At 44.9% G+C, this 9718-nt stretch overlaps 1 long non-coding RNA gene across 1 annotated transcript; it reads right to left on the minus strand.

Annotated features, from left to right (window-relative positions):
- Window positions 1-439: 439 nt before the first annotated feature.
- On the minus strand, window positions 440-6792 carry LOC143273362 (uncharacterized). The gene is made up of 3 exons (XR_013051423.1): window positions 6733-6792; window positions 4752-5288; window positions 440-1134 (listed from the first exon to the last, which is right to left on the minus strand). It is a non-coding gene; the product is annotated as an uncharacterized LOC143273362 (long non-coding RNA).
- Between the last annotated feature and the right edge of the window lie 2926 nt (window positions 6793-9718).

The raw sequence follows: 9718 nt of genomic DNA on the forward strand, positions 1-9718 counted from the left end.
TGCACATGTGGCCACCGCCACACATACAATAAAAATAGATAAAAATTCAAAAGTAAGGTGAGAGTAGAGTGCTGTTGAGGAAGACACTTTACACACAGAGAGAGAGAGACAGAGAGAAGGGGAATATTATTTTAAGGTGTGTTACTTTTGTTTATGTTGCATTGGTTGAACTATGTGAAGTTGTGTTGTTGTGCCTGTCTAAAACACCTGATGGTCTAATAAAGAACTGGCCAATATCAAGGTTGGAGAAAGGATAGGTGGAGCTGGCAGGCAGAGAGAATATATAGAAGGAGAAATCTGGGAAAAAAGATCAAGAGAAGGAGCCAGAGGAGGAGAACTCCAGGGGCCAGCCTCCTAGCTACACAGCAAGCCATGGAGTAAGAGTAAGATTTACAGAAGTAAGAGAACAGGAAAAGCCCAGAGGTAAAAGGTAGGCAGGATAAGTTAAGTTAAAGAAAGCTGGCAGGAACCAAGCCAAGCTAAGGTCGGGCATTCATAATTAAGAGTAAACCTTGGTGTATGATTTATTTGATAGCTGGGTGGCAGGGCCCCCAAAAGAGAAAAAACAACAGAGAAACACAGAGAGAGAGTTTTAGTATACCATTTGAAATAGGAACAGCTCAAGAGAAGCACCAGTAACACATTTGCTTGTATTTTAAAGCATCTTTATAAATAATCGTGTATATCTGTAGGGTTGGGAATCTTCATTGTTAGTTTATCTGGATTTGAGATCAGCTAGGAGACACACCTCTGTGAGTGTCTGTGAGGGCATTTCAGAGAGTATTAACTGGGGTGGGAAGACTGATTCTGAACTTGGGCAGAACCATCCAATGGGCTCAGGTTCTTTAATGAATACGCAGGACACAGGGAGCTGAACGGCAGCATTCATCTCTCTGTGCTTCCGGACTGCGGATGCAGTGTGACCAACAGCCTCAGGTTCCTGCTGTCACAATGACTCCCCAGAAAAATGCACTGTGATACTTCCAACCGAAACAAATCTCCTCTGGAGATGTGTACCATCAGGTATTTGGTTACAGTAACAAGATGGGCAACCAAAGCACCATGCATATGCCATCTACACGTGTTCAGCAAATACAGTTCTGAATGTCACAGGAGTTTTGATTCCCATACAGCCTGCAAAAGACGTTTTCCGGAGATACCAATATTAAATATGTGCCAATGAGAGACACATCCTACAGCACTCTTGAGGGGTGTTCGTGCTGCGTACCAAGACACTTCCAGACCCTTCCCCACCTGTCATTGCCACTCTGTGCCCCAGCCTCTCTCACACAGCTGGCAGAGCGTCTGCCTCTTCCCAGTGGTTTGGTCCGATAATTGCAAAGCAGGTGCTTCTCCACATTCTCACCTCCCTCTGAGTTAATCCCTTCCTCCCCTTCACAGCATACTGCCTGTGTCCTCCCGGCTCCAGCTTGTCCCGGCTTCCCAGACTTCTCCTCAGGGAGCCAGTGGGAGATTCTTTTCCCTGCTTCTTTGAAACCTCCCTTGATCTGCTCATTACTCTCTGGCCTTGCAGATGGCCAACAAGTTATTTTTTGATACCTGCTTTCAGACTGAAATAGTGCGAGGGTTTTGTGTGACTCTTTCTAGGGGGCATTTTTATTTTTAAAGGAAGTGGAGTGTTAATGAAAAGGAATGGGCCATGTCTGGCTGAGGTGAAGAGGGGCTGGGGCAATTAAAAGAATTCTTTTCTTACAGGGAGGCTGTATGACTCCCACCCAAACAGGAAACTCATCTTTGTCTAAGCTCCAGGGACTTGTTTTCAGCGTGGCCCAAACTGAACTTTCACTGTATTTTTTTAAATGCCTATTATTAAAACAATGTCTGTCAGTGCTATAGCTTGAACATGGTTGAGTGTGTTCCCAAAAGATTTTGGGAGACTGGACCATAGTGGGGCAATGTTGGAATATTATTTGAGACTGTCTTTAGAAAGACCCAAGTTTCTTCAGCTTCCTATTGTTTGTGTGACCCTGCCGAAACATCTCCTGCCATGAGAACTATTTGCACGTGTATCTTTGAAAAACCATCCACTAAATGTCTCTTCATAAAACAGCCTGGGTCTGGTATTCTGTTAGAATACCAGACCCAGGCTAACGGGAAGAGGCTAATGCAGCCACCAAAGGCAAATTTAGAAACAGACACAAGAGATTTCACTTCTGTGGCCAGCACCCATCTAGGCAATTACAACCTGAAAATCTTGGCATCTTTATTTGACCCTATGCTTTCTTTGCTACTTAGGTCAAGGATGTGTTGGTCTGACTCACACCTAGGTCTTCTTGTTACCATTCATGGTAGTTTGAATGAACATGGCCCCTGTAGACTCAGGTACTGGCATGCTTAGTCCCCAGTTGATGAATTTGGGGGGAAGGATTAGAAAGTATGTCCCCATGAGGGGAGGTGTGTTGCTGGCAGCGGGCTTTGAGGTTTCAAAAGCCCATGGCAGGCCCAGTCTCCGTCACTATCCCTCCTGCTCCCTGGGGATCAGGGTCTGAAGCTCTCAGCTAAGGCTCCGGCCCCACGACTGTCTGCTTCCCACCACCAGGGTCATTGGTCTAACCCTCTGAAACTGAGCAAGCCCTCAGTTAGATGCTTTCACTTCTAAGAGTTGCCTTGGTTGTGGTGTCTCTTTACTATGACTAGCAATAGAACAGCAAAGAAGACGCTGTTCTTGCTCTAGTCCTTCCCCTCTGTCCTTGCTGAATTGCAAAGGCTTCACCCAGATGGCACGGCTGGGCAGTGCCTTCTGATTCACATTGTCATTGGTATTTTTATCCTTCCAAACTGCAGTTTGGGGCTTGGGCTGGGGCTTTGTTGGTAGCATGCTTGCCCAGCATGCAGGAAGCTCCGGGTTCCATACCTAGCTTTGCGTAAACTGGGCATAGAGGTGGAAGCAGAGTCAACCTTGGCCATGCAGTGAATTTGAGGTCAGCCTCGGTACATGAGACCTCATGTCAAAAAATAAAAAATAGCCAGGCCATGGTGGCACATGCCTTTAATCCCAGCACTCGGGCAGAGCCAGGCAGATCTCTGTGAGTTCGAGGCCAGCCTGGGCTACAGAGTGGGTTCCAGAAAAGGTGCAAAGCTACACAGAGAAACCCTGTCTCAAAAAACCAAAAAAATAAAAAAATAAAAAATAACATTTTCAATGTGAAAATGCCTGTTGCTCTCTATGCCTTTTCCCCCTACTTTTCTTCTCTGTGGAATCTGAGTCCCCTCTGGCTGATTCGCCCTCATCCTCGGGAACCTGGGTGGATATTTCTTACAGGCCAGGTCTGTAGTAATGAATTCTTGTAACTTGTGTTTGTTTTCGAATGTCTTTATTTCATTTTCATTGTAGAAGAATTTCCACTGGTTATAGAATTCCAGTTAGAAACGTTTTTTTCTTTCAGCATTTCAATACATCATTCCAACGTCCTCTGGCTTACATTGTTTCTGATGAGAAATAAAATCTTTTTACATACTAATGTTTATTTTCACTGCTTTTGTGGGACTTTCTTTGTTATCATGGCTTCTGGACAATCAGACTCTTGACAGCTTTACAGTTGTGTTTGTTGGATGTGTGTTAAATCAGAACTTATAATATATATGGTGATGCTTATTGGTAAATTTTGAAAATTCAGGAATATTTTTTCAAGTGTAATTTCTGCCTGAAGCTGTGTTAATGTGGGTGGGAGCACTTCACATGGTCCTGTCAGTCGGGTGAATCCATCACAGTATTTAACATGATTCCTTTCAATCCACTTGAATACCATGTCTCCTGATTCTCACGCATCTCGCTGTCTGCAAACACCTGCTGATAACCTGAGTCCAAGCTTTTCAGTTTTAGCTGCTAGAATTTGAGTTTAAATACTTGTCTGGCTTCCAATTCTCTGTCGACCTTCCCTGTTTCCTCCTTGTTTGTTTATCTTTAAATCACTGGGTCTCCCAGTCTGTGTTTTTTTCTTCTTTGTATTTCTAACCATTGGAACTACGATGTTGGTGGATACTGAGAGATGCTAGTCAGGGAAAAGCCAGGATTCAGATTTGAGTTTGGGGTGGAGAGCAGTGCTGTTTGGTTTTTAAGGCTGGGTGTCGCTATGCAACCCAGGATTGCTTGGAACTCGTGACTCTTCTGCTTCTGCTTCCCAAGTGCTCCAATCCCAGACAAGGGCCAGTGACTGGCTGTGGTTTGGTCTCAGTGAATGCTGATTTTGTTCTGCTGGGCCATTTGTCCACTAACAACTTGTTTTGAATGTTTTGTTGTCTTCTAAAACCTTGAGACAGAATCTTAAGTAGTCTAAGCTAGTCTCAAACGTCTTACGTAGGAGAGGATGACCTTGAACTCCTGACTTTCCCTTCTCCAGCTCCCAGTGCTAAGATTACAGGAGCATGACACTACACTTGGTTTGCTTTGAGTCATTTTTTTTTAAAGCTCTGAGATGTGGACATGACTGTAAGGTAAATTTTGAACGGCTTGGTTCCTAAGCTAAAGCTTTGAGATCTCTGCAGAATGCTGGATTTCCCAGGAAGCCTTCTGTGAGCTGCTTGCTGAGTGTCTGAAAACTTAAAGGGAACCTGTTGTGGACATTATGGCTTCTCATTCTGCCGTGTTTTCTTGTGACCTGCAGTCTCCTTGATGTCCCAGACAGTTCATCTGAAAGATGCTGATTTCTGCAGCATCACCTAACTATATCCTTTTCAGAAAGCCCCCGCCCACTCCACCCCCAGGAAGGGGCTGGACCCACAGCACTTACTTGACCTCTCCTTCTTTCCAGGACCACAGTGGTTCCTGATCTGAGTTTTCTTCTCAACAGTCTTACACCTGTTGTCACCAGAAGGTGGGTCTCACAGCGGTTCATCTGCTTGACTGGAAATAGGAGGTGTTCTTGACGGCCTGTAGACTGTGACTGACTTTTCAGAGGCCTGTCTGACCTGAGAGACTCGAAGTACCCTGAAAGGAGGCAGTCAAAGAATGTTCCAACTCCGGTCTTCACCAAGCTTTACTCCACAGAGCTTTACATGCGGTTTGCTTTGTTTTTCGTCCAGTTGATTGAGTAGTTAGTAAATACAACTTTCCAGTGAACAAATGAAACCAACATTAAATGAATTGTAAGAATAACTTCAGAAATCAGAAACTCCATTGCCTGTATGAGTTTCAACAGTTCATTTACCTTATGTAACAATCATGAGAAGAATCATGAGAACTGAGACTGCTCCTTTCTTCGCCTGCCAATTCACAGCTTTCATTGTCCCAGAAAGCTGTGGGAAACCAAGAACCGGGGAGAATCACCCTGGAAACCACATGGGTACAGGAGCTTCTAGTAGGAGTCAAGTAAATCATCGCCTCCCTCCCTCCCTTCCTTCCTTTCTTTTTAGACAGGGTCTTCTGTATCCCGGGCTGGCTTCTGACTTCCTATGTAGCAGGGGATGACCTTGAACTTCTGATCCTCCTACCTCCACCTCGTGGAAGTTGAGATTCCAAGTATGACCCAGCACTCTGGGCTTCTGCAGTGCTGGGATGGAGCCCAGGGTTTCTTGTGTAGGAGGCAGGCTCTCTAGGAGGTGCGTCACATCTCAGCGCCACTCCCCTCCTCGCTTAGGTTGCTTTGCCCTTGTTAGTCTCTATAGAAGCTGGAAGGAAGCTTGGTCCTACAAGCAGTGGTGATGGTGAGGATTCAACAGTCAAGCGAATACTGAAGATGAAAGGTTAGAAACGTGCTCACAGCCAGAGGGCCCGCATGTGCCAAGAAGCCAGTTGGGGCAGGAAGCATTCTGCACGATCTCCTCTAATATCCATTTGAATACCTATAGATGTGAAGCTAGAAGTTATGAAGCTAGGGAGATAGCTCAGCTGCAAAGCTGTTTCCCACATAAGCACAAGAACCTGAGTTCAATCATCAACATCCACATAAAATATTGGGCATGGGGGTACACATCTATAATCCCAGTGCTGAGGAGGCTTACTGACCAGCCAGTCTAGAATAGTGAGTAAGCTCCGGGCCACTAAGAGACCCTGTCCCAGACAAGGTAGGTGTCTCTCCAGGAATGACACTTGAAGTTGACCCTTGACCTCAACATTCATGTGCACACACATGCATTCACACACACACACCCGCAGACACATAAACATGCACATACCCCTGTGACACACAAGAAGAGGTTGTAGCCTCACATTATATATCTTTTACAAAATGTCTAGGCTTAAGGCAGTAGTAACCCTGGTGATTTTGAGTGGTTCCCCTTGGTTTAGTTGTGGAATTAGTTTTCTTTTTCACATACTGTCTCTCATCCACCTGAATGTTGTCACACATGAAAAGCTCCTAATGTTTCCTCCACCTCTCCTGGAAATCCATGTAAATGCCCATATTCCTAACTTATTCAGACCCCAATATCTTTTCCTCTTCTCTTGAGTGTTCTCAAAAGCTGCTCATGCTCATAAACTGGACACACTCTCACTCACTCGGACCTCTAGTCTGCCTTCCAGTCAAGGCTTTGGACTTGATGACAGTTTCCCATAGTGACTCTTTTCTGTGTTTGACTCTTTCCTGAATTTAATTGTCACCAATTCCACTGCCTGTTTAATGCTCTCACTGCAGAGCCAAGGAGGAAATTCCCCTGTACACAGATCCCTGTCAGTCACACATAAAATGAAAACCACTTTCTCATTTTCTCTTTTTACCCATTCCACAAGTACCTGGAGAGCGTCTTTGCAGAACAGGGGCTCACACTACCCACCTGGATCCCTCTTCCTCTTCTCTGCACTTATAGCTTAGAAACTTCCCAGCTCCTAACCAGTCTGTGCCAAATGTCCCAGCCCTCCACCCTCTGCATTCCCTGCACTGGCCTTTCGACCTCAGGCTGCAGCACTGATAGACATGCATCCAATCCCCAAGCAGTCTCTGCATATCTTTGAGCTTGTACGTGGCTTCCGTTTCTTCAAATTAGTATTTTTTTTCCCACTCGGGTATGAATAAAATTTCTGCTTAAAAAACTGGAATAAAGCACAGCAGAGGGTGTGGGGAGATGACCCTGTTGGTAAAATATCTGCTATGCAAATGTAAAGGTCTGACTTTCCAGAACCCATATAAAAAAGGCCTGGTGTGATGGCTCGCACCTCTGTAATCCATTGAACTTCCAGTTGAGTAGTGAGTGAACTTCCAGGGCAGTGAGGGACCCTAACGCAGAAAACAAGATAGACAGCATTTAAGGAGCACCACCCAAGGTTGACTCTAACCTGGACATGTGCACACACAGGAACACACATGTACACATACACATTTTAAAAATTATTTTAAAAAAACCAGTGTGTCTCTTTCACTAAGTAGAAGAATCTGAATCCAATAGTCAACTTTTTCTAGAATTCTTCAAAATAGCTCTTATTCCAAAGTTTTTTTATCCAAAGCTACATGTAGCTTTTCCATTCCAGTGCTGACTTCTCTACCCAACAGGGTCTCTCTCTCCTTGTTCCCTGCACATCATTGTCACCAGCCTCCTCTTCCTAGAACCCTCAGTGTCAAGGTCTACTAGACAGACTTCCACACTCCCTTCACATCGTACGGTCCATTAGTGACATTTCTACCGTGACAGCCATTCCTTTACTGACACGTCACAGCAGCTGTGCTGTCATTGTCTTCATCGGTTGAGCTTCCTCAGCTTTGCAGGGGACCCTTCTCTGAAGGTGAGCACTGGAAATGACCCATCTCACAGCTCCTGGCTTACAACAGAGTCTTCATGACAAGGGCAGCTGCAGTATTGCCGCTGCCCATTTTCCCTCTCCCCTTCTGAGGGCTCTTTCTTTTCTTGGCCCCTCTTGTGATAGCAAGCTGTTTATTCTGGTCATGCACAATCATGTGACCGGTGTGCCTGCCAGCATTTCCACAGGTCTGCTCATGAACTGCTTCACTTAAGGCTCCCGCCTTATCTGTAACCCATGGTCCAAGCCAGTCTAGAGTCATACTGCCAACATACCCTTCCTTGGAGAATCCTTCTGCCTGCCGAGCAGCTGAGGTATGGTAACAGGTTAACGTGTGACTTTTCTACAAGTAAAAACCTCATTGTTAAAGAGTAACTTGGAGTAGATACAGACTGACTCACTGCTAGAGAATTTCTCTCCTAGCAGCATGCTGATAGGGCTACTGTCTGGGAGCTGGTACAATTCTTAGTACACTATGAGTAGTTGACAAGTTTATCTCTATCTGAGACACAACATGGGAGGTTCATTCAAGCATGTGCTTTTTCTCCCAGTGTCCATGAACACCCACTCATTTCCAGGGACTCCCATCCATGGAGAGTTTATATAGCCCCAACACTGTGGAGTCTGAACCCATGGGCCCGAAGACACTTCATCTATTTTTGTCTTGATATGAATGGGGAAATGAATGGTGGAAATGAATACAGGAATCAGGAATATCTGGTAACCAGTTGGAATGTTGACATCCTAAGACCTGTCTCTGCCTGCAACTGTAACCCATCTCTACATGTCACTGCACTCATAAAAATGTGTGTTCTCATAATAAACATTTGCTCTTTGAGTAGGAGAGAAAATATTAGTCTCTCAATACTTTGCCATGGAAGACTGAACTCTTTTCTGCTTTAAAATCTAATGGAATCCACCACCTTCAAAAAAAAAAAAAGGTACATTCAAGTAGTAATAGAAATATTTCAGTTAGTGCTTCTCTGTGGATGGAAAAGGCACCACACTGGCAGGCCTGGACCATACATGTACACACATATAGAAAGGTAATACAGTAGCCAACAAGATAACTCAGGAAAAATAGGTAACCTTCCTTTAGGCCAGTTATAGAGCATTCCATAGCAACAGACTGAGAGGTTCTGTGCGTTCACCTTACCCACCAACAACCAAGGTCAATGCTTGTTTTCTTTCTTTCTTTATTCCTTTCTTTTCTTTACTCCTCTTTCTTCTTTTTTAGAAAAAGCTTTTGATTTTTACCAACACAATATTCTGGGAAATAAGTATGAGTTAAAGAGGAGTGATGTGCCTAGAGGGTATTGAAGTGAGGATATAATAAGGGTACCTGAGTCTTTGCCATAAACACGAATCGTAAAGTCACCTTTAAAACTGCACCATTACATTTTTTAGTCGACACATTTCTGAGAGCTGTTAAACAGTTGCATAGCTCTGATTCCAAGCCAGGTCATCTTCATGAAGGCTGCGCAGCCTGAGCCATCACTTTATCCCCAAACAGGCTGTTACTCAGCATGAGCATCTCAAGGACTTAGCCTGGTGAAGCTGGTTTCAGGATGCCCACTGGGGCCCTCTGCAGTTTCGCACAGATGTCATCATTTTAGTTTCCTTGCCTGTCCCACAGGGTTTCCAGATGTGGCAGTCTGCTTTGTGTATTGTCACTATCTCAAAAGCATCAGAGGACTGAGAATGAAGACAGTAGGTTTATTTTAGCTCCCCTTTCAGGGGGTTGGGTCTAGATCTACAGGCCATACTTCTTGATGGAACAGAACGCAGGCCATACTTCTTGGTGGAACAGACGCCTCAGCTCATTGCCAAAGAGCATGAAGATGGAGAAAGCCAGGCTCCCGTCTCTTCCAGCCAGGCTCCGCCACCTCCTGCAGCAACACCCTGGGACATCAACCTCTCACACTTGGAGACCAGGGACAGAGTGGGAGGGGTTATGACACTCAAGACCGAAACTTCAGCAAGAGAAAGGCTAACTTTACATCTGACTCGGAACAATAGAGTTCTTAG

Source organism: Peromyscus maniculatus, chromosome 5 (assembly GCF_049852395.1).
Source record: "Peromyscus maniculatus bairdii isolate BWxNUB_F1_BW_parent chromosome 5, HU_Pman_BW_mat_3.1, whole genome shotgun sequence".
NCBI lineage: Eukaryota > Metazoa > Chordata > Mammalia > Rodentia > Cricetidae > Peromyscus > Peromyscus maniculatus.